This window comes from Canis lupus, chromosome 24 (genome assembly GCF_003254725.2).
Source record: "Canis lupus dingo isolate Sandy chromosome 24, ASM325472v2, whole genome shotgun sequence".
Lineage (NCBI taxonomy): Eukaryota > Metazoa > Chordata > Mammalia > Carnivora > Canidae > Canis > Canis lupus.
Window position 1 is genome coordinate 5,787,455 of NC_064266.1, and position 26,102 is coordinate 5,813,556.

The following is a 26,102-nucleotide window of genomic DNA, read 5'->3' on the forward strand; positions in this document are numbered from 1 at the left end:
TGTTGTTTTTGAAGCAAATTCTCTGGGAATGCATATTGGGAATGGAACCAATCCAAATCCCCAAGCCCCTTTCTACCCCCTTGTCATTGGTTTTCTTCCAATGGTGTGAGTTTGCAGGTGATTTCCAATCTGCCCCCCTCTGATTGCCTGAGGGAACCCCCCCACATTTTTTTTTTCTGAGTGGAGGTAAACAGACTTCAGTTTCCATGGTTGTCAATAGCAATATAGTGTTGATGAGTGGATCCTAGAATGTCTTTTATGGTAAAGAAATTCTGGTTTGTCACTGCTGAGATAGATTAAGATGGATTAAGATACTCTTTCCAAGAGTATAAGCAATTTTGCACTTGGACATTTGGGATGAACACCCCTTCCTCTGACACGCACAGTCTCATCTGTTACTAGCAATGACCACCTGAATCTTCAGTTGGTTCTCCTCAAGCAGGGCTAGAGCCTAATCTCCATGGATTGGTTGGAAGTATTTTCCACGATGCTACTTCATACCATCTGGGTGAGCTGTATTATGAATTGGCAAATAATAAAGTATGAACAGTAGTGTGTACTTTCCAATGTAAAACCAGAGGTGGGGGATGTGTGCACACCTGAAGCTTAACCAGCTTCATGTTCAGGAAACCATAACTGCCTTTGTTGCTCCTCACTTGATCTATTTCTGTGTGGTCTGCCATTTGCCTGATGTTTGCTCAGCACCTGGTAAGCAAAGAGCTTTCAAAAGTGGTAGAAAAGAAAATCAATATCCCTGCCCATTTAGTCTGCCTCTCACCATTCAGGGACATTCACACAGCACTGGGGAGGGAAGCAGGAGATCAATACATCTTAGGGACCTGCAGAAGGTATTCACTCAATTCATCAGAGCAATCGATGGCATTCAACTAGTTGCTAGCCTGGATTCAAGGGACTAGGTTTTTATAAACCTGTGGCTTGAAGAAATGACACCATCTAACTGTGTTTCTCTCTTATAACATGTAATATCTCTGAATGATGAGAGAAGCAGCATACAATTATTTTGTGATAAGCCAATGATTACAAAAATTTCAACAATAGTACTATATGCAAAATGCAATTTTTGTATATTTAATACTCTTAATACAATCTTATAATATGGTATTCCTATTGTGGCCGTTTTAAGACATGTCTATAAATCTATGATGGTCCTTTCATCAAGAGGTAGGACCTATGTCCTTTCCCCTGCTCTGATTGGGTTTGTGACCAACTCAACTAGAACGGCATCATAGAATGATGCCATCTGACTTCCAATAGTAGGTCAGAAAAGGCCACCTGGTTCTTTTGATTAAGGGTAGCCAATCATCATGTACAGAAGTTCAACTACACCGAGGCCATTATGCTGGAGAGGCCATGTGAGAGTGCTCTGGTCAACATTCTCTGCTGGACTCCCAGCTGTAGCCATGTGAGTGGCCCATCTGACAGCAACCATGTGAGACCCTGATTGGGAATTGCTGAACCCTTTTATAAGTGAAAAAACTGAGCCTCACAGCATGTCCAGAGTTGCACAATTTCAAAGTTTCTGGTTTTATGCCAGATTTGTCCCAGTCCGAAACCAATGCCCTTGACTCATTACTAGCATGCCTTTCCAATTAAGCTGGTCAGTTGCAGGGGAAACCCAACACAACTAAAAATGTGTGAATAAAGAAAGAAATCTCGCTATTTTGGATGCTTCCTTGAAGACCCAATAGGTGGTGAATATCTCCATCCAGGCTCATGAACGTGTGAAGGAAAAGGTCATGTGACTGTAGATCCTTTGGACTTCTCACAGGACAACACCCTTGTGAGCTTTTCTTCCAGGCATTGCCTAACTGAAACTAAGTGATGCTCTACCAGGCCCTTCCTGTTGGTCTGCACTAGCTCAGTCTTTAACATCAGCTCCTCTGTCAAAAAGTCCACCAACCACTTGTGTTTGGAGCAAAGAACCAACAGTCATTGACTGTTGACCCATGGCCCCTGATGCATTCCCCCCCTCCCCCAATCCACCCTGGGCATCTCATTTGATCTTGGTTCACTACACTGAGAGAGCATGCTGCTATTCCCATCTTGTGGATGCAGAAGTCAGGGCTTAGAAAAGTTAAGTAACTTGCCCAAGTAAATGGGTAAACTTGAACCCACAGTTTTCTGACTCTCATTATACTGCGCTCTTTCCCATTGTTCACAAAATATCAAACAGGTAAAAAAAATGTTTAGAGCTCCTGTGGTACCTGGTACTTTCTCACTCTGATGACTCTGGAAAGAATATTATTTCCACTTCAGGAGGTGCCTGGTACCCAAAGGTGAAGCTGTTTCCCACTTGGAAACCTCTGGAAAGCCAAAGAGTGCCCATCTGACTGCTCTTGCAAACTGCTAACCTTGACAGTGTGCTAGCAGAGATGATTCCAGGCACAAGTGACGACTTGAATTGGTAAGTAATTCTGACAAGCTGGGTTATGTCTGGCAAGTTATTTAACCTCTTGGGGTTTCTGTTTCATCAGGTTTAAAATGGGAGAGAACCAGATGAATTTGAACACACTGTGAGCTTACCATAAACACATAACTATCTGCTCCTGCTGCCATAAACATGAAGTGACTTTAATGAAGATGGGCATGGATATACCAACAGCAAACATTCACCAAACAACTAATTTTGTGCTCTGCATAGTTCTTAGCATGCTACACTTATTTTATCCCCATTGCTATTATTGGTCCCATCTTATAGATGAGGTGGGGGCTTGTCTGAAAATAGATGAGGCAGGATTTGTGAGCCCCAGAGGCTCACTTCTTAAACCACACCTAAATATTGTCAAATAAGCCTTATAGACAGTAAATGCCCTAGTAATTCAGAGGGGACAGGAACATTTCCAGCTGTGACCATCACTGGACTCACTTCTCATACCTGCTGTTCACCCTTTCTCCATAGGCATCTCTACATCCAGACACCCTGGAAGGACAAAAGTGATGCTCCAAAGCACGACAAAATATGAAGATATGAGATTGTGTGAAATCACTTGTATACACATGGAGCATATGTTATGGTGGCTCTATGTCCCTTTCTCAACTTTTTGTTTTGAAATAATACCAAAAAGTTGGAAAAATAGTGCATAGAATTCCTAATATTCTTCATTCATACTTTTCAAATGCTAAGATTTTACCCCATTTGCTTTATAATTCTTTCTTTACATACACATGCACTTTCTTCTAAACTGCATGAGAATAAGGTTCAAATAGTATGTTTCCTTAAGTTTAAATATGACAATATGGGTTTCATAAAAACAATCACATTTTCTTACATAATCACATTTCAATAGTGAAAATCACGAAATTAACACTGATAAAATACTATTATCCAATCTCCATGCCTTTGTCAAATTTCATCACTTATCCCACTGATGTTCTTTATGCAAAAGGAAAAAAAAAAGATTCAAGATCTGATCCAGGGTGATTTATATACTTTTCAAAGGGGGAAAATATCGCAAACTTTCCATCTCTAGAGAAACCAGAGCCAAAGATAATATAAGATGGGATCCTCTTTATGGGACGGTGGCTAAGCAGACTGTAAGCAAACCCAACTATTGTACTGACAGTAAAATAAAGGCATGGTTCCCAAAATGAAGCATGTGAAACCTATGGCAGAAAACGATCAACCTTTCAGTGTGTCAGTGATCATGAACACTGTACACAGCTGTGTTTCTTTGTGTTCTCAGAGCCCCTTAGAACAGTGATGCTTAAATTTAGAAACAGAAGCCTCTGGAAAGCTTGTAGAAACACAGATTCCTGGGTCTCACCTCCAGAGTTTCTCATCTGGTAGGCTGTGTCTGGAGCCTGAGAATTTGTATTTCTATCAAGTTCCCCAGTAATGCTGGTGTTACTGATCCAGGGGGTCACAATGTGAGAACTACTACCCTAAAGTAATGAATATCAGACGAAATTTCATTCAAGAATTTCATATAATGACTTAATCAATGACCTTCTATTTATCAAATCCAATGCCCTATTCTCAATTCCATTGGACCCTGTGATAGAGATGGATAGGGAGGAATTTCTCTATTTGTTGGAGGCCTCTAATTTCTACAAGACACTGGAATGACTTCAATTCCCACTCAGGAGTACTGAGAAAATACTATTTTTGTGTGGGGTCCAGTGAGTGTGTAATATTCAAGCCAGATGTTATTTGTGTTAGTCAGAAGCATACCCTTGTGTATGTGGGGGGGGGGGGGCTTGCTTGCACAGACACACATGTGCACACATACATATACAGTGTAAGCTGATCTCTGTAAATTCCCTGTAATGATGATAGTGCTGGCTATGATCTGAAAGGTGAAGCAAAGTTGAAAATTTTTTTGGCTATGTCATGTAAATTCAAGTATTAAAGCAGGGAACCATGTCCCAGACAGAATTGAATCTTATTCATCTTTGAATCTCTACATCTCAATGCTAGCACTTTCAGCTGTGTGACTTTGAGTTTCTGAACCTCTCTGTGTCTCAGCTTCTTCACTCCTTTATAAATGATACATATAAAATTCACCTATTGTTCAGCAGGTAGTTGCCTTCTCCCTCTCAACTTCCATTAGAGGAGCATAATTGCTCCCCCGCCGCCACTGACCTTGGGCTTGGCCATGTGGCTTATTTTGGCTAACAGAATGTTCATATAAGTATGGGGGCTTTAGAAAGCATAGGCCTCAAAGGCATCATGTGTTTCTGTTTTGCTTTTGAGAACTTCTACCTCTGTCAGAAAATCCATTGGTCAAAAATAATAATGAGATAATTACTATTCAAGAATAAACTTGAACTCAGTCCTTGGATTAGCGCCACAACTGGCAAAGCCTACCCTAGATTAACTGAACCATAGAAAAATTGTGTATGTGTTAATGGGAATTAAATGCCTCTTGCAAACCCCCTCTAAGTTTGTTTGTTATGCGGAAATAGCTGACGTATACACAACCTTAAAGGACAATTGTGAAGACAAAATAAAATCATAAATGCAGAGGGTTCAGAACGGTGCTTAACATGTAATGAATGCTCTGTAGGTGTGATCTGTAGTTATTATTACACCCAATGCCTAGACCATTGGGAAGTGTTTGATATAGGAGATAAGGAACCTTTCTCCGATGTCTAGTGTTCTTTCTTATACGTGCTAAAACAGAAGACCCGAGTTCTGGCTCATATATTTGATCTTGATCTGATCACTGTATTTCTCTGAGTCTTGGTGACCATGTATCCAATGGATTTGGACATTTTGCCAATGTTGCAGGGTTTTTTTTTTTTTTCCATAAATTACATGACAGGCATAAAATCCCTTTGAGATTTTTACCTTCTCTTCAAGAATAAAAGCTACTCTGAGTAGATCACAGTAGACAGATCATTCAGTGTCCCCAAGATCTATTCGCCTGATGCTCAGACAAGGATGGCATATATGGGATTTTTCACAAATACCAGAGATTCTGCTGGGAGGGAACTGAATTTTACATTGGGTTTTCAACTGGTCAGAAAATTCAGATTGATACTCTTTAATTGTATGTCCAGTCTTCATAAACTATTCTTTATTTGTCAGGCAGATTTCAGCTGAGAGTAGAAGAAGCAGTAGGTATCTTAACAAAAGACTTGGAGTTAAGAGGTGGTCCACGGCACAGCTTCTTCTTAGTTATGACCCCGGAAGGTCATTCAACTTCTGGGAAAATGAAGGTGATGCTTATAAAAGCATAAACTGTACAGGGTTATTTGAGGATTCAGTAATGCCAATGCTGCTGATGGCATGAGACATATTTTTTTAATAGATTTTGAGGACGTGTAAGTCAGCACAGCCATGTAGAATGTGAAGAGTCTGACTCTAACACGAGTATACTCTTTCAGCCAGCAATTCCACTCTGGATCTTCACGTGGTCTTCGGGTGATAACCTATTAGCCATTCTCGACCCTATTTTCCATTTCCTGCTTCTCACTGCAGAGACAAAAATAGCTGTTTACCCAGCTTCCCTGTGATTAAAGAAGGACTGTGAGTGTTTTGGCCAATAAGGGGCACCTGAGAAACATCTTTTCCCCTCCATGAATACAATCTTGGGGCACCTGGGTGGCTCTTTCTCACTTTTGAAGCCATCCTTCTGCTTTCTGTCTTTGTAGGCTGAGTACAGACATGCACTCTCTGGACCTGCAGCAGTCATCTTGCAGCATGGGGAGGGTTGAGAGAATTATAGAGAAACTAACCTGCAGCCTGGATTGTTAGCCGCTGGTGCAGCCTTGGAATTGGCAGTCTTGGCAATCTAGATGTTCTGTTACATGGCTAATTTAGGGTCTTTATGACTTAGGCTATAGTTCTGTTACTGGCAGCAAAAGAGCTGCTAACTGATATATCATTTTATAGTCTCTCTCTCTCACCCAACCACCATACACTCGATGTATATAGAAAGAAATATCCAGAGCAGCATTGCCTAGTAAGTAACGACTGCCTCATGTGTCTACTGAGCATTTGAAATGTGGTTGGTTTGAATTAAGGTACTGTAAGTATACACACTGGATTTTAAAGATTTAGTACCAGGAAAGAATGTAAACTATTTCACTACATTTTTACATTGATTATACATTGAAATAATAATACTTGGGATATGTTGGGTTCCACAAAATATTGTTAAAATTAATTTCACTTTTTATTTTCCTTTTTAACAATTTGGGTATTTAATATCTTGTACCTACTTGTGGCTCACTTTATATTCTATTGGAGAGCACTGTTCTAGAAGGATAGATACCAAACTAATGATAATGGTCACCTCCAGAATGTGGAAGTGAATGAGGGGCTTGACATAGAGGGAGACTTTTTTTTTCTATATATACTTCCTGAATTTTCTATAATGAATATATACTTGTGTATTACTTCTGTGAGTTTTAGGAATCTAGGACAAGATTTTTAAAAATGAATGAATACTTGCAATCAATGTCTTGTCAATTGTAAAGCTGTGCACATGCTAGTTGTGAGGGTACATGTTTTAAACTTGATCATCATCTATTTTGGAATATCATTGCACTTGACTATAAGTACCTGGTGTGGTTTTTTTTTTAAGATTTTATTTATTTATTCATGATAGACATAGATAAAGAGAGAGAGAGAGAGAGGCAGAGACACAGGCAGAAGGAGAAGCAGGCCCCCTGCAGGGAGCCCGATGCTGGACTCGATCCTGGGTCTCCAGGATCGCGCCCTGGGCTGAGGGCAGGCACTAAACTGCTGAGCCACCCAGGGATCCCCTGGTGTTTTAAATCTCTACAATCTTGGGGTGCCTGGATGGCTTAGTTGGTTCAGCGTCTACCTTCACCTTGGGTTGTCATCTCAGGGTCCTGGGATCAAGCCCCACGTCAGGCTCCCTGTTCAATGGGGAGTTTGCTTCTCCCTCTCTCTCCGCTCTTTCCCCCTGCCCCACTCATGCTCTCTCTCTCACAGAAATAAATAAAGTCTTTAAAAATTATTAAAATTAAAAATTAATTCCTATAATCTTAACTACTTGATAAAGCACACAGAGCAATGCTTAGGTAGTGATAATATATAACAGAGTGCATCTGTATTTTACCAACAGAATTTTATACCTAAATTGAGCTTGATTTTGAATAATTGGGAGCATATTTATGAGATCAACATCAAAAAATTAAAAAGGTGGGATGCCTGGGGGGCTCAGTGGTTGAGTGTCTGCCTTCCGCTCAGGGCATGATCCTGGAGTCCTGGGATCCAGTCCCACATAGGGCTGCTGGCATGGAACCTCCTTCTCTCTCTGCCTGTGTCTCTACCTCTCTCTTTGTGTCTCTCCTAAATAAATAAAAAAAAAAATTAAAGGTGACTTATAAAGAAGTTAAGTTACTTTGGGGTTTACTCTTATATAACTAGCAATATTTATGATAATATTCTTTCCAGAACATAACCACTGTAAAACATTCCAAATTCATCATGGCCCTTGCCTTTTTGTGATGCCTTGGGAGGTTTATTTTTCTCCAAAAAACCTTCAAGTCATTGAATTTCAGATTTAACATTGATTTATTCCTTTTGAGAGTTTGCCAAATACAAAGATAAATTGCTTGGCTTAAGTGATTAAGGAAGAATAATGGTTTGTTTCTAGTCAACACTGTGTTTAGTCCTTCTTTATTATCTTCAATTAAAAAGCCATCCCATGATTCTCAACCTGCTAATGGATCTGGAGGACAAACTAGCAACCAGGGTCTTGGAGACGAGCCTGGCTGTGGGTTGGGAGGACAGCCCACAGGTGTCTCAGCTCTGCTGCTTTCTGGCTTCCAGAAAAGTTTTGATGATTGGCATTAGGTGTATACTCTGGAGTCTTAGAGTGTTATTATATGATTTTGCACAATTTGAGCAGGAGTCCCAGTGTTTTTGCTTCAATGTCATCGTCTTACAGCTCAGCCAAAGAGTAGCTCTGCAATATTTCGCAAATCGATTTCCCTTTTGGATGTCATCTTCGAGGCCAGTAAAATGGAGTATGGGTCCAGAAGATGGTTTCCAAAATCTTTTCCAGCTCTGAACTCATCTCCTTCCCTCCTCTTCCCTTACCCTTATACACCATTTGCTTTCTCCAAATGTTCAGTGTCATCAGTAAAACATGTGTGTTGTCTGACATTTAAAGCAATGATTAATTATCCATGTTAAGGGATGGCTCTGCTACTAAGATATATATATTATATATCAAATTATGTGTATGTATATTTAAATATATGTAATACATAAAGTATGAATTTAATATATTACCTACATTACATATATGAATATATTGCACATTTTAAATGATATAACTATATATTTAAATTACTATATAATTATATATACAAAATATTATATGTAATCATACATTATTTTATATATAATACATATCAGATATAAAATTATATACAATCATGCATATTATATAATATGTGTAAACATATGTATATATATGTATATTTATATGTGTATGTGTATAAATACACATACATGGGGAAGAAGCTTTATTGTAGAAAACATACCCATAAACTCTCAAACTCCAAAAGCTTCTCTGGGGTAGCTCAGAAAAGAGAAAACAATCTAATTATATTTTTCCATTTGTAACAAAACCTAAATTTAACAATGCTTTATAAGTGCTGTTTGGAAATTTAATTTTGGAGAATGGATGGTGAGCTTCAGTTCCCTTTTATCCCCTTTGTTTTTCCATTTCCCTGCCATCCCAAGTAGAACCAGAACTCCTGAAAGGATGAAGTAAGAATTCTCTTCTCACATTCATTGCATGATTGATCAGTACAATTGCTCTAGGAGTATAGTCAGATTTAAGACTCAACAAACACAGACTAATAACAAATCTCTTCTCAACATGGTCATAGTGTGCATGTATAAAAGCATGATTTGCTTGGATTTGTTGAGGCGGCTGTAAATAAATTTGGAAGCACTGAATTGTATTAGAAAAACATGACTGAGCATTTAAAGCTTTTTCTCAGTGAAATAAATGGTAGGTTTGCTGACAATCTCTTTCTCATGCATTAATATGGAAAAACTGATTTACTCAAAAAATGGTAATAGAAACCAGCAAACACCTTAATTTGTGTTATTATCCCAGCCAATATAAAATTCAGGGAAGCAGAAATGGCACTGGTAGAGACCAGCAGTAGCAGCTGCTCCAAGACTCCATGGAGCATGGTCCACTTGAGGGATGCCACGTTGCCATGACAGCAAGCTACTCCAGTGAGGTGCCTGCAACCTCAGACAGCTGGCTTTGCCCCTGGGATGCAGAGCATTGGTCCTTCCTTAGGTATTTGGCGGGGTGGAGCTGGGGGTATATGACCTAGCATTTCATGAAATATTTGGAGGATATAAGATCTATCCAGGTTGGTTCCTGCTTTCAAGGAACTTACAGTTCATTGGGCTGAGACACCCTAAGAAAACCTATATGGCTTCAGGTGCCCCAAGAAAGGGCCATTGATGAAGGTGGTAGCAGTCAAGGAAGCTTTCTTGGAAGGCAGTGTGATTTAAATGAGATTTTGAAGAACAGATGAAATAGAAATGGGCTTCCTTGATCTCATTGTAGCTGTGGATTTTTCAGTTAGCTTGTTTACATTGTGTTACTCTAGAACCACAGAGGCTTGGTATTGGGTCTAGAACAATCCAGTCTGACTTTACGAACAAGTGAGGAAGGAGACGAAAGAGAGGATAAATGGAGGGCAGAAGCGCTGAGAGGAGTAATATTGTAGTGGCATGAGGCTGGGAGGAACCTCAAGTGAGGTACTTGGTGGCTGGGGCAGGCAGCTCCATTTCCTGTAGGGGCACCTGTGGGCAGCTGTTTTCTCCTGGCTGACAGGTGACTCTGATAAGAGCCCTCTCCACAAACACCCAACCCCTCTCAGGGGAGTTTATCGCTGGTCCTAGAGTCTCATACAAGGGGCTTCCCCCACGCAGTAGCTCCAACATTTCTAAGACAGTAATAAGTTTAAGTACTTGATGAATCGAGTCAAGAAATTATTCTTGCTATCATAAACCCCATTCCATCTTTGTTTTTTTGTTTAAGGAAAATTTATATTTTAGAGTCGTTTTACATATACAGAAAAGTTGAAGGGACAGAGAGTTCCCATATACTCACACTCAGTTTCCCTATTATTAACATCTAATATTAGTATGGTACATTTCTCACGACTAAACAGTATTATTAACTAAAGCCCATATTTTATTCAAATTTTCTTAGATTTTACCTAATGTGCTTTTTTTCCTGTCCCATTATTCCATCTAGAATTTCAAATTACTTTTTTTTTTTTTTTTTGGTCATGTTTCCTTATTCATCTTGACTGTGACAATTTTCAGGTTTTTCTTGCTTTTGATACCTTGACAGTTTTGAAGGGTACTGCTTTTCAAAGGAATTTAAACCTATATACTGATTGAGGATGTGATTGCCATTTGGCCATTTTCTTTTCTTTAAAGATTTGTTTATTTATTTAAGAGAGACAGAGGGAGGGAGGGGCAGAGGAAGAGGGAGAGAGAGTCTTAAGCAGGCTACACACTGAGCGTGCAGCCTGATATGGGACTCAATCTCATGATCCTGAGATTAGGGCCTGAGCTGAAACTAAGAGCCAGATGCTTGACCGACTGCACCACCCAGGCAACCTAGCCATTCACTTGCTTATCTAAATGGATTTCATCATTTACTTGACCTTGAATCTTATGGTAGATTCATTGGTGGTCTTGATTTCTCACCCCTCCCTGTACCCATACCCTTGCTGTGGCCTCATCATGGATAGTGTGTATTTCTGTACCTCCTGGCTTTGTGTTTGATCATCTGAGCTGGTGTTGGCCAATGGCTTGCAGGGAGAAGTGGCAGCATGTCATGATTGAGCCGAGGGCTGAAGAGAATCCCTGTAATTTCATTGACGTTCTCCCCTTTTGTCATGGCCATGAGAAGGTCATGCTGGGCTACCACCCACCGGTGGCAGGAAGATAACAGTTACCTGGATCAGAGCTAGCCTCAGCTGATCCTGGCGTAGCTCAGCTCACTCTGGCCAACTCAAAGATGAATGAGCAATATTGAAAGATTGTTATTTTTAGCCTCCGAGCTGTGGAGGAATTTGTTACGCGACAATAATTAACTGATACATGCCCTAAAGTTGAATATATTTCAGACTTAAAAACTTTTTTAAAACATCAGTTTTTCAAAAAAAAATTATTGGGAACATATAATCAAAAGGGTAACATGCCTCATTGGGTTATTTTAGTGTTTGTCATGAGAGGACAGGTGTCTCATTAAATATCTGAGCTGTCTCACTTCCGAGCCAAAAAGACAATGTCTCAGCTAATTGACAACCTGTGATTTGGGTAAAATCTAAATTGAGCTGCCCAAGAATGGGTTCATCCATTCCTTCAACGGCTATTTATTAGGTGCCTACTATGTGTTGGGACTTCTGCCTACAGCTGATCGTACAGGGGTGAGCGACAGTGGACAAAGATCTGGCCCTCAGGGAGCTGGCTTCATGGGCGAAATATGAGTAAAAATGCGATTTCAAGGGGAATGTGGTTCTGAAAGGAAAGCGTTTGTGGGGGATCTGACCTGTTTGCATTTTCAGGATAAGCTTCCCTGGTGAAGGCTGACCTGAATTCCGAGGGGGGGAGCATTCTGTGCAGAGAACAGCACACTTTGCAACAGCAGGAAGCATGGAGGCTTCGTGGAGCTGCACAAAGCCTGGTTGGGCTGGACTACAGGATAAGGAGGGGCCTGTGGAACAGGAGAGGGCTGACCTCTGACTGCCCAGAGTTTTAACATACTGGTTATTTGGGGTGTGCCTGCTCCCCATGGTTGATGCTGAAGTAAGGAAGAGATTCCTCTCCTTACACCTTGGTAGCATGCTTTTAAGCACCTCAGGCCTAACACTCTCTCAGGCTGTAACTTGAGGTCAGGCCAATTAGACACATGCTGGTTAGAGACTTTCCTCCCATGGAGGCTGCTGGTAGCAGAGCATTAGTCGGTGGGAAGTGTTCAGGCAGTGGGATCTGGCAGCAGAGAGTAATAGGGACCAAGGTACAATGAGGGCTGCAGGGATTACTTTACCTACGCAGATTAGCTTACCTCTGAATTAGCCGAGTTCTGTAATAGAGGCCTTTCTTATCAATTCCTTTTCTGATTTAGGTACTCAGATTATTTCTATTGCTGAAGTAAAGACAATTGCTGTGTGTGACAAACACAGGCAGGTAGGTGCCAGATCATGCCAGGTCTTCCAGGTCATATTAAAGATAATAATGCCCTTTATCCTAAGAGACTAGGGGTCCATAAAGATGTTTGAGGCAGGAGAAGAGGTTATCAGTTTGGAACCAGTACTTATAGGTTAGTGTCTCTAATTGAATTTTTCTAGTAGAAGACCCTAAGACTAGGAGCTGAGTGCAAACAGCTTATTCAGGAGGGGATCCCAGTAAGCATCCATGGGGAAGGGGAGGCCGCCATAATAGGTTTGTTATCAGCTAGTTACTACTGTGGACATTTGAGGAGCTAGGGAACCACATAGAACATGTCTCAGAATCATCCCACTGGTGTATTTATCCTCCACTCCCATTAATCATTGATTGAAGGATGCTCTGGGGATGGGGGTATTCACAGTCCAGAACTTCCTGTCTGCCCTGAACAAGGGCTACAGTGATTCAGAACCTGCTCAGTGAAGAGCTGTGAGAATTGGCAGCTGAAAGTCTCAGAATCTCTCTATCTAGAGGAGATTAGTGCTAAGGGGATGTTGGGGTAAGTGAGGGGAGAAACACAGGAATGTCTGCCTCCTTGGAAAAAAAAGCACTACTTAGTCCTTACATCTTGCAAGCTCCAAAATGCCACCCTAGGGTGATGGCTCTCTCTCTCTCTCTCTCTCTCTCTCTCTCTCTATATATATATATATATTGATATATATATATCAAACTACAATGGGTGCCCTGTGCTATCCCCTATCCCATGGAAAACTGACCAATTAATGAATGATATAAGAAACCCCAGTTACTTTCTCTCTAGTCCTTATTTATAATTTGTTTTGGCTTTATAGGAAAGTTCAACCTATGGAGGAGAGAACTTGGTTTTGCGGCCCAGTCAACTGAAGTTAGAATCTTGGCTCATCTTCGTAGCTTTGTAATCTTGGGCATGCTACTTAACCTCTTGCTCCTGAAAGGACCTGATTCTAGAAGCAAAGACTGTGAACTAACTGTACTTGTTTGCTGGGGGTGCCATATCAATGTACCACAGACTGGGTGGCTTAAGCAGCAGAAGTTTATCTTCTCAAAGTTCTGGAGGCTAGAAGCTTAAGACCAAGGTGTTGGCAGGTGTGATTTCTTCTGAAGTCCCTCTCTTTGGCTTATAGATGGCCATCTTCTCTTTTGTCTTCATGTGGTCTTCCTTCTGTGCGGGTCTGTGTCCTAATCTCATCTTCTTAAGGGCACACCAGTCATGTTGGATTAAGGCCCACTCATACAACCTCACTTCGCCTTCACTACCTCTTTAGAGGCCCTTTAAATACAGTCTCATTCTAGGTACTGGAGGTGAGAGCTTTAATATGTGAATTTTGAGGATGCACAATTCATCTTATAACTCCAGCTACACAGCTTACTCATCAAGACTCTCTTCAAAATCCTTACCTCTATGTGCTCACCAACCCAAAGTGAATAATAATAAATTACAAATAAATAACAAATTCTATGCCTTGCAAGATCCACCTAAAAATCACCCAGCTCAACCCTGAAATCATTCTTTGTCAAGGTAGTGTTTTTCCTTACTGCACTAAGTCTAGTAAACATAGCCTTGCTTGATCAACTCGTTTCTCTGATGGCCTTTGGGGAACCAACAAGATTAAATAAAATGATAAATGAAGACTTATAATAATATCTAGCATTTAGGGATGCTCAATAAATTTTGTTTTTTTTCCTCATAACTCAATCTTATTGCAAGAGAAAGGATTTTCAAAGCTTAAGCCATCATTTTTATTTTCTTCCTTTTATTATACCCAATTGACAAAAATAATCTCACTTCAAAAACCTGACATTCTGTTTTATCTGAACAAATCTGTGCCTAATATAAATCAGCAGTTTCTAAATTATTTTTGATTCTCCCTTATAGTCTTTGGAATGCCAGAATCAATTAGAAGTTAGTCAAAGGTTTTTTGGTGTAATACAATTCTGTTGAACACGGCAGTTGCTGGGAACTTTGCAGACTCTAGCAGTTGAGTATGAATTATGGAACTAACTACTGTTATGTAAATTATAGAAACATGGAGAATAACCTCTCTCTTCCTATAAGATCAGAACATAGCACTCTTTGTATTAAAAATAAAACTAAAAAAAAACAAAAAACAAAAAAACAAAAAAATAAAAATAAAACTTACCACTATCTGATTTTTATTAGAGTAGCTTCCTTATATGTCTGCCTATCTCCAAAGCAGAAAACAGCTGGAAGGAAAGAACTATGTTTTATTAGCTCTATACTTCTAAGATAAAATTTTTGTGCATACTCAGACTTCAGTACAAATTGATGGAATAGAATAGAACTTAGCCTTCAGCAGTGAGGGTATTGGACAGTGAGGGAGGAGGAGGACATTTGAGTGCTTCTCATGGGTGAGTGGCTTCACATTCTTTCTTCTATTCAACCCTTACCATAGTCCTTCACAGTCAGAATTGCTATTCCTTTTAACAGATGAGGAATCTGAAGCTTAGAGAGAATACCTTGGCCAAGGTCACAGTTCAGATAAAGGACAGGGACAGAAGGAAATCCAGCTCTACTGTTGCTTCCTAATGGAAAGCAGTGATAAAAATCTTTGCTTTCCTGTTGAGTGACTTGGGTAGATTACATTGAAAGCACAACATGTACTTAAGGCAGCTGAGACATTATTAGTTTGCATGAAGGCAATGACAACAACAACAACAACAGAATAAACCAAGCAAGTAGTTTCAAGAGAGGAAAAAATAAAAACACTCAAAAGGATCGTTTGGTGTTGTCACAGTTTGCTGGTTTTAACAGTGTTTTGCTTTTCATGTGCTTCCCTTGGTCAGGGCCTTCACCCATTTAAGTTATTCCTGACATTCTGTTTAGTTCTTCAAGCTGAAAGCTGATGGTACCTTAATGTGCTTCTCAAATTCTAGTGCCATGCCTAGAGAAGCCAAATGTGCTGGAGAATTAATTCTACAGGGAGCCCCACTGACCACTAACTACCTGCCAGGGAGTTGTATAAACACCCCGACTCCCTCCCCATTGATTGGGGTAATTCTGGGGTATGTTGTACAGAGTCTCCCACAGACCCCCAGCAGGCCTGAGCTCACTTGCCCACATGCTTTACTGGGTTCAGTCCCTTTCGTGTCTCACTTCCCCAGCTCCTCTTGGTGCTTTCTAAGGGATTTTACATGGTACAAAGCCCTCTTAAACAAAGTGGCCTGGACAGGGAATAGGGACATAAGAATTCAGCCCTCTTCTACCTTGGTGGTGATCACTGTCATGAAAAGAAAATGGCAGTTCTAGGAAACCGAGGTGTGGGGAGTGAGGGAAGAAAAGGTTGTCCCTGAGGGCATGATGGGGAGAGGAATCCAGGTTTCACGCATTCTATGTTATTTTGGGGAAAATAATAAGGATGTCCTAGTATGTCCTGGGTACACACCTCTTTCACTAGGAGAGTTCTCCCTGGAAGGGCATTGCAGTGAGATTTCCAATATGTTAATAAGAGGAGTGGTGATGTCAGTGAGGAGAGATGCATTTAGAGGCTGAATAAAGGTAACAGATGAGGAACTGAACAGAAAGGCTAAGTTTCTGAGCTTTGTCACTGTGGCCTTTAGACCAGCAGCACCAGCCTCACCTGGGAGCTTGTTAGAAATGCAGTCTCAGCACCCAACTCCTGAATGAGAATTGGCATTTTAACAGGATCCCAGGTGATTCATATGCACACTGAAATTTGAGTAGCACTCTCTTAGGAATCTAAAACATACCAGGAAAATATGACATCCTGTGCTTTCAGTTGGGTTTTCCTCACTGCATCCACATGTTTACCGGTTTACCTGAGCTGTCTTTTCTTTCCCAAAATATTCTCCAAACCCTCTAGTCCTGATGGGGCTCTTATTTTTGTCCAGTATAAATAATTTTACCTATCCTAAACACTAAATCAAGTTACTATATAAATGATTCTGGATGCTTCCCCCGCCTTCACAATTAATGTATTATCAAGGTAGTCATGCGAACTTAAGCAGAAAAGTAGCCCATCTGAATTGAAGTTGCCTCAATGATCAAAGGAAGAATTTGAACTTGAAGACATCTAAGAGCCATTCCGTCACATGATTGCATGATTTAAGTTTTCATATTTCAGTCTGATAGGTACAGATTAGAATGTTTCCAAGAATACTTCTGCAGTAGGTTGTCAGAGTGATGACCCGGGTATATTCATACTTCTCTATATGCTCACCTTTAAATATTCCCTGACCACATGGAGCTTGGCTATGTGACTTGTTTTGGTCAATGGGATATAGCAAATATGCCACAAGCAGAAGTTTAAAAAATGCTTGTGTACTGGGGCTTGCCCTCCCTTGTTACACGTGGGAACCACCATCATGCAAATAAACCCAGGCCAGCCCATTGGAGATGCAGGGCCTGGTCATCCAGGCCTGCCTATTCAACAGCCAGTGAGAGAGGCCATCCGAGACCAATGGGCTCCCTGCCACCAGCTGACTGTGCCCACAGGAGTGACCCCAGATAAGGCAAGCAGATGATCTGCCCAACTGAACCCATCCTAAATTGCTGACCCAGAAAATTGTGAATCAATATATGCTTTTTGTAAGCTACTATGCCTTGATGGCTTGTTACATAACAAAAGCTAATTTGATGTAACTTCATTGTCTTTAATTCTTTGTTCTCACTTTTTATAGGGGCATAGCTTGATAGTTACGTACAATGGTGCAATATGGGCGCCCGTGCAAAAAAAAAGTCCTTTTCATGATCAGAAATTAGTCTCTCCCATTACAGTTGACTCTGCAATGCTTCATGAATGATTAGTTCTTGGTTGACTGCGCCCTATTTGATGAAAACAGAATGTATGTTTTTCTTGCAAAGTTAGCAGCATGCTCCCTCCTCAAACACTGGCTCAGAAATGAACATTGTTCATAATGAAGTAGGGCTTCCCCTGCCCCCCACCCCTCTATTCTCTTCCTTTTTCTGATTGCGGCTGAATTGAACCATCTTGCACTGGGCTGTTCTGATTGTATGTGTGCTCTTCCAATAGGCTTCTTGTCTAAAGTAGCAGATGTCTTTCTCTCTGTCTCGCTGAAGAAATGACAATAGAAGTAAATTGTGGTCCTGTAGCTTATTCAAAGCTGCTGAAAGCAGAGGCGGGCTTCAGAGAAACCCAGCAGAACTTTGCCATTCGTAGGCATCCCTGGCAGACAGTGGTTGTTGGGTGGAATGCCCCACGGAAATGAAATACCACCAGCCACAAGTGGTTTGAGGCCATAATGTTTCGAAAATGACAAACATACTCATTGTTTCCTGACTTAAATCAAACCAAAACAAACCAAAACAACTCCCACACTGCAATCATAGCCACTTGACATTACCCAGCTCATATACAATGCAGAATGCATTTTGCCTTTGAAACAGGTTTTCCATCTATACGGGACCTGGGCAGATGACAAATGTGATGACAAACAAGTCAACTTCAATATATTTTGTTTCACAAATGCCTATTCATCAGGAGCCAGTCACATCCCTCATCTTTCATGGAAGGGCTGGTATGAAGCAATGTACCCACAGAACCTCTGAATGGCAAATAACAGATGGGAGCTCAAGTTTGAAAACTGTTTTTTTTTCTTTCACCACATTATGGATGGAAAAGGAACTGGAAGTGTTTTTTGGTGTTTGGAACCGTGCTCCTGCAGGGCGCTCATTGTACGCAAGTACATCAACTTGTAACCCGGGTGGAAGGTGTTAAAATGCATCTAAGTTAACTAAGATTGCACTCAAAGCCCAGAATGGACACTGGAAATGCCCAGCACATCAAAACAAATCCGAATGACACATCACGTTTTAAAGCACTATCTGTAAAATAGAATCGGGCAAACATTTTTCTCTTCTGATTTATACTCTTCATCTCTGCTGCAGGCTGTCTTCTGGCTATTTGGTTATTATTTACATTTTCAGCTATTCCCTAATTGTTCTTCCTGCATCTAGATCTTTTTTTAAAAAATCATTTTCTTCGTGATTTTTCAACCTTTCATGTGTTGCTTATTTAAAAAAAAACAACTCTTCCTGTGTCTCTTTTATTTAGGGTTATTTTATCATTATTTCTATTTTGAGTTACTTCTTATTTCTCATCTTTCAGAAAATGTCTGACAACTGAATGCACAAACGAATGAAGAGCAAGAAGTGAAAGCGTCTCAAGAGGATGCTGGAGGGAGAAAGGGGGATTACCCTGAAGTGGTGAGGAACAGATGGCAGCTGCTAGTGAAAGAAAAACACCTCTAATAAATGAATATTTAGTTACTCATTTTCCAAACCCAAGTTTGCCAAGATAGCGCTAATGGACACAGCCAGAATCAGCCAGGCAGCACAACAGGAAATTGTGAGAAAGTACATCCACTCTGGTGAGAAAAGGAAAAGAGAGATGGGTCAACAAAAGGGAAGTTGCTTCTGGATAACCCAAGTGAATACTGGATCTCTGTTTGCAGAATCCACAAGGATGTTTCAGGGAGGAAAGTTTACTGGGGGAGAAAACTATTAATGTATAAACATTCACGTTTCTCCCTTCTGCTGGGGAATGGTCAAGTTGGCTCCTATGCTCTTCTTGATCACAGAGACTTCAGAACCTGAGAATCAAGTAATGTACATGAAGAGGATACACTGATTCACCCAATTAAGAGCCAGCTGGGGAAAGAGCTGGCTGGAGAGGGAGAAAGAACCTTTTGGGCAGAGTGTTAGGGAAGTTGGGAGATGTCAGGACAGAAAGAGAAGATGTGACATTCTTAACCAGCTGGAGAAAAGAGAGGAGGAGAGAAAACCTGACTTGAGGAGACGCTGCATTCTTTGAGGGAAGTCAGGAGATACCAGAATTTAATTTTAATTACTTCTGGCTGTTGAACCAGGAATGCAGGGCTAGCTAAGAGTGGATTGGCCTGGAAGCTGAGAATTACTTATGGAATGGAAACTCTCCGCTTGGGTTCAGTTCTTAGAACCTAGCTGTTACATCACGGCATCATGCAACCCAAGTACAGTATTGCAGGTCACAACATGGGACATGTGGAGGCTCTGGAGAGAGGGTGCTATTGTTTCTTTTAGTGATCACCGCAAGTTGATGCTGTTTTGTGATTCTAACTCTCTTGTATGGATGCAGGTTTTCTTATCTAAGACAACATCCTGAATCCTGGGAAAGGATGCTAAGTGGCAGCACTCTAGGTTCCTTTAGAATCACATCCTGATGCGGGATTTGAGAATGAATTGTTTCCTTGGAGGTGATCTCAGAAAGCTCTGGTAGGAGAGTAAGGAAGGGAAACAAGGGCAGGGAAGGAAACCAGTACAGGGTGTGTTTTCAAGCCTGTTATTTAAAGAAAACTGTATGAGCACTTTGCTGAAATAGCATTTCATCTATATATTCACTTGTAAAGAGTGATTTTACATAGAAGCAGATACATATATACATCCCTACAAACACATACACACAGACACACACACACACCCCATGTAATTTTAAGACACTTGGGTGGCTTGGATGAATTATTCCTCAGGCACGGTGCTTTTCTCTTACACTGGTTTAACTTTAGGTCAGTAACAACCAGATGGACACAAAGAATGGAAACGTATGACAGCAGCAAAAAGAGGGGCAGGGACTGTGGAAATGACAGCTATTATTTATTGTGCAGAGACAGCTTGTCCATATACAGTGCTGGGTGCTTTTGGTACATTAGCAACCCCATGGGGTCAGAGCTGCTGTGATTCCCATCTGATCACTGAGGAATGAGCCATAAAGAAGGCAAGGTTTAGGAGTGGAACCTAGGCAGCCTGACTTCAGAGGCTGTGTTCTTAACCTTCCTAGTTCCCAGGCGGAAGCCTACAAAGCAGGAGCTGTATTATTGGCAGTAATGATGGAGTTGATAACAGAGATGCCAGTGAAGCCCTGATAGTTAATCTTTAAAGCTGGGAAATGGACATGGCTTTTCTGTTCAGGGAACTCCAAGATACCTTGCTCCCAGGTATGCTTGGCAGGGGTGCCTGGGTGGCCATGGATTCACCATTGTGGGAGGTGGTAGGCTGGGTGTGGGGTGGACCCACAGGACAAGGAGGCTGTCAAGGTAATTTCAAGGGCAGATGTCATGAGCCTGATGTGTGAATGCCTCCCTCTGAAGCACGGGAGCTTGCTTCCCCAAGAGGGATCCCTGTGGTCAGGATTTCCTTAGATCAGAAAATGGTCAGCGATCAACAAAAGTCACAGTTCACTTTAATACATAACTTTCCTAAGACCACTGTTTGTTGTGCTTTTCTGGATTCTGAAAAAGCTAATTTTCACATTTTTTTTCTTCCTTCTTTTCTCTATTCAACTCTTTTCTCCAGCCCTTCCTACACCATCCCAATCAACATGCACAGATATACACACAACCACCACCGCCACCACGCCACATGTTGAGAGTCCAGTGGTTTCATCAAATTCATGTCAGGAATTACTCCTTGGAAAAAAAAAAAAAGAGGAATTACTCCTTGGGGGGCCTCTAGATCTCACAGGCCCTGGCCCCTTGGATATCAGATAGACATTCCTAACTGGGAGTGGGGTGAGGAGGACACAGGACAGCACAGACTTTTCAAGATGACTCCAAGACACTGATGTCATTTCTTATTTCTGTGGCTTATTTTAGAAAGAAATTGAAGAGATCTGACAGCATTTAGTGCCTCCTATTCTAAGGAAGTCCTTCCATATATCTACCCTAAGTCTCTATTACTGTAATTTGACAGTCAGCACATCCTCAAGTGCAAATTTACCAGCACAAAAGAGCATTAGACATAAAAACCATGAAAGGTATCACATTTAGACTAGTAAATAAACATTTAGAGGCATCTGATAACTTCAGTAGCAAAAGCAACACGTGAAAATTTAAATTTGGAGACTGCTGACTAGTAGAGACTAAAGAATTGGAAAGGATATATATGTTTAAATCTACAGGATAAATCAATATCCTCTGCTAGAGATATTATTTTAAAAAGAATTCAAAAGCAACAACCAGCATCTTTGGGTTCATCTGGTTTAATGGATGATGAAAGTAGAAAGCAAACCTATCTTTATAGACAAGTCAGAAACTATCCTGTGCCTCACTTAGGACCACTGTACAAAGCCCTGTCCCTTCTCCAGCACAGTCACATCTGAGGCAGTAACCGTGAGTTATTCAGAGCAGCATCCTTTTCATCCAGAACTACCAAATGGACACAGTTTCTACAGGAATAGTAAACACCGTCTGAAACTCCTGTCCATTTGGAAAAAACTCTGCCCAGCTTGGTTCATTCAAACTTGGGCTCTGTGTTTGAATCTAGATGTCCCAGCAATGTTTTCAAGCCTCGTTCTGGTTTTCCCTTGATATTGCAAAGGTCACTGCTGGATAAAATATAAAATAAAACGGTCCATAGGAAGGAAATTAAGACTGATTTGAAATTCTGGAAGTTGCTAAATGGGAGGTCCATTTATCCAGTGAGGTGCTATTTCAAGGCACAGTTTAAACAGCTAGAATTGCTCAGTTTTGGTCGCCCGCACATTTATTTGGCAACATACATTACTACTTGGAGTAATTCAGCCTCTTTGGGGTGGAGGTGGAGGTTTAGGTGTATATACCCCTGGAAGGAAGCACGCAGTCTTTGGTAGAAACAAAAGTGAGTCATTAGTCACTGCTATGTTGGCTGAAAAATGGAGTTTTCAGAGTTCACCCTGTGCATGTGAGCTATTCATTGACAATCAGGTACACAAGATTTGTGTCTCATTTATCTATTGGGAAATGTTCTGCAAATGGGTTTGGGCCTGGATTTCTCAAAGGGCTGAGGGAATAAACAGCCACCCTTTTATCTCAGTCTGTCAGCATCAATTTTAATGTCAGCCTGCCATTAGCAATAGTTGACATGCAGAGAGAAACCTCATAAATTATGATCGGTTTGTTAGATGAATCCCCCCAGAGTGACCCAGAAAGCAAGTATGGAGGCCTCTCCCCTCTCCAAGATGCAGACAGGCTGGGGATGAGGTTGGCATGGAGGAGGGACACAGTGGCTCCTGCTTGCTTGGCTTGTTGGCCCCTCTCTATTACCACCATGATGATCTAATTCCAGTCATTCCTTGCTGGGCTTTAGGGTTGCCAGTAGCCTCCTTAGAAACAGCAATGGGAGGTGCTTTTGGGGTCCTCTCTGCTGATGGAGGTCAGCAGATAGTTTTATAAAGCCTGAGGAGAAGCTCATGAGTGCTCTTAGAGCTGTTCTTCAGTCACTGGCCACATGGTAGATGGCTTTGGGGCACTTAAAATGTGGCCAGTCCAAACTGAAACATGCCATGAGTGTGAAATATACACTGGACTTTGAAGACTAAAGATGAAAATAAGAATGTGAATATCTCATGAACACATTTCAGGATATGGATTACACTTCAAAATGGTAATATTTTGTTTGGTATACTGGATTAAGTGGAATCTATTATTAACTTTCCATTTTCAATGTCTTGTCTAACTTTTTAAAATGGGTCTGCCAGAAAATTGAAGATTATCTACATGGTTCACTTTTTAAAAACATTTATTTATTTATTTATTTATTTAGCTCATTTTATATTTCTAGTGGACAGTGTTTGTGTTGATGTTGAATTCACAGAGGAAGACACTGACTAGAGTAAGTGACCCAAATTCTCCTTTGGGGAAATAAAGTCTGAAAGGTGGAGGAAGAAGACTTCAGTTTGGGACATGAAAATCTAACAGCTTTAAAGGTCCATTCTTATAGAATTATATGTTCTGCATTCCCTAGCTTAAAGGCAATTCTCTGTGGCAGATTTGGTGGCTTTAGCTAAATATTACAGGAGACACTCTACACTAGCCCATGGCTCTGTAATGGCCATGGCTCTCCTCTTAGAGTCTTGAGAAGAAACTGTGCAAAGAAGAGTGGACATTTTCCCAACCAAAGGTCAGGCCAGGTAATGATTTTCTGTCCTGTTAATGCCTGGGCTTTCTGCTTATCTTTGGGATAATTGCTTAGGCACTCTGGCATCACTTTCTCATTTGCTAAAAATGTTAATATTTGGCCTGTTGACTTCATAGGACTGATACCTGAGTAAGTGTGTTCATGGGTTTGGAAGTATTTTGAAAAGTAGCCAATGGTTCTTAACCAGTGGGTCACTAATGGGTCTCGAAAGAGGAGAGTGATGGTCAAGGGAAAGAGAGGATTTACTTCTTGAGAAATTACAAGAAGTCAGAAGTCCCTTATTTCCCTGCCTCCAAGATTGTTATGTTATGATCGCTCCCACACTGACTTTGGAATTTGGGCCTGGCAGGAGGAGTGGGCTAGATGGGAGAGCTGACTTCTGAGTTTTGAAGTTCATAAAATCTAGTCTCTAAACCTGAAAAAGGAGACACTGCCTTTCAACATCATCTGCTTTGTAAAGAACCTTTGATGAAGTGATGTGCTTGCGGCCAAGATAGATAATTCTCAATAATAGAGGTTGCAGAGCAAAGCAGTCAGGTTATGCAACCTGAATGGAGTATCATTTATTTATCTATCTGGGTCCTTCTGCTTAGTGAGGGCTGATGTTGGCACACACTGAACAAGGAACAGAGAGAAATGCTATCCTACAGATCTTTTGAGCAGGCTGGTTCTAATGGCATTTGGAGTATACGTCAATTACAGCAGCAGGGAAAGAGAAAGAATTATTTTCTAGAGATATTGCTAAATCTATAAAGTCAGGTTTGGAGCCATTTTTTTTTTTTTTAGCTCTTGTAAAACTCACAGCCTCCTATTTCATTCCAGTCTAGATTCCTTGCAGGGTCATCTGAGGGGTTATGTTTCTTGAAGAGAGACTCTACTGGGGTCAGAAGATGTGTGTTCTTGTCCCAGCTCTGATCTATCCATTAGAAACCACACAAAGAAGGCACATCCATCACTGTCAATGTGTACTTTAATGGCCCAAGGTACATCCTAAAAGCTGAGAACTTCTTCATATTTCCCTAGAATGAAATGATAAATCACCCACTTTTAGATTTAGTCATCTACTTTCTGGGTCACCTTGGAAGACCAGCAGCTTACAACATCTGTTAAATGGTGATGACACCACCTGGCCCTTTGTTGCTCCTGTTGGATAACAGTCAAGTTAAATACGTTTAAGCTCTTTAAGAAATATACACCTAGGAAATATTCACGTAATAATTATTAGGAATTACCAGGAAATAAATTATTCTACTGAAAAGGATTTTCTAGGAACTGAAACTTAGCTATTAGTGCCGAATGGATTTAAAAAGTAGGTGTTTTCTATGGAAATCTTTTGAAAATCTACTAAAATGCAGAGTAGAAATGAAACTTTTTTCTTAAAGGCGGAATGTTTTCGTTAAGGGGCTCGATTAATACATTTTGATATAATTGGAGTTTCTCAGAGTAGATTTTTCCAGAAATTTATGGTCTTAAACTACTCTGGTTATTGAATCTTTCTGATGGCTTTTCGCTTTTATCTTTCTGTTTTTTGATAAGACTTCTTTTATTCATTCATTTTCTCTACAAATGTGTTCTGATGGCCTACTTGTTCTAGGGGACCCTATGACCATCCGGGTACATGAAGATGAATGAGACCCAATGCATGACCTCAGAGAAATTTCTGTGCACTGAGGGAACAGACCAACTTTGAGAATTATGTCTGCATAGAAAATGTAGTTTGCATGGGTTGGGAATATTTATTTTGGCATTTCAGAGGTCAAGGTAAGATGAATAGGGCAAGTTCTCAATCTGTGTAGCTATTATCATATTATTACTCTTGGTAGCTCTCTTATGTTTTCTAGAATTTTAAAAAAGATTTTATTTTTAATGTAATCTCTACAACGTTGGGCTTGAACTCACAACCCCAAAATCAAGAGTTGCAAGCTGCACACACTGAGCCAGCCAGGTGCCCCACTCATTGGTAGCTCTTTTAAATGGTTGGGGATATCAGATGTTAAAATTCTGCATAAAAGACATATCCCGCTTGATGTCTACCTTGCTATAGCAAATGAGCTTCTAGAGGTTGTGCCCTGGTGGAAATTGCCAAACTTTAGGACATCTGCTTCTGCATTTCCCAGACTATTAGGTGGCAGCAAATGCCCCACAGTGCCTTTAATCAAGCAGACAGCATGGTAGATGGAATGAGACCTGTATGGAAATTAGGAGGCCTGTTTTTGACCTTCGACTCTTCTGTTAACTCTCTGGACCTCAGTAAGAATGAGAAGATTGCATTTGGATCAACAAAATCTCTTCTAGCTCAACAATTATGTAATAACCATCATTAAAGATTTCATTTCCTCCTTGCTGCCATAGTACTCACTAATTTTGTGGTCCTATGAAAAGAAGCACTCCCTGCATTGATTTAGTTTTCTTCTGGTCATGGGTGAAGCAGGAGAAGAGAGATTGCCAAGCCCTTCATAACCTGTCTCTCAC

General features: G+C 40.7%; 1 protein-coding gene and 1 long non-coding RNA gene across 3 annotated transcripts in view; one reads left to right on the forward strand and one right to left on the reverse strand.

The window, feature by feature from the left end:
* PCSK2 (proprotein convertase subtilisin/kexin type 2) overlaps positions 1-26,102 on the reverse strand; it is a 256,303-nt gene that overhangs the window by 146,443 nt on the left and 83,758 nt on the right. The gene's annotated exons all lie outside the window — the stretch shown is intronic.
* LOC118352199 (uncharacterized) lies at positions 288-19,081 on the forward strand. 2 transcript variants are annotated; one of them, XR_007405491.1, is made up of 3 exons: positions 288-508; positions 2,278-2,425; positions 18,808-19,081. It is a non-coding gene; the product is annotated as an uncharacterized LOC118352199 (long non-coding RNA). The 2 variants fall into 2 exon arrangements; XR_004808959.2 differs by lacking the exon at positions 18,808-19,081 and adding an exon at positions 2,921-3,040.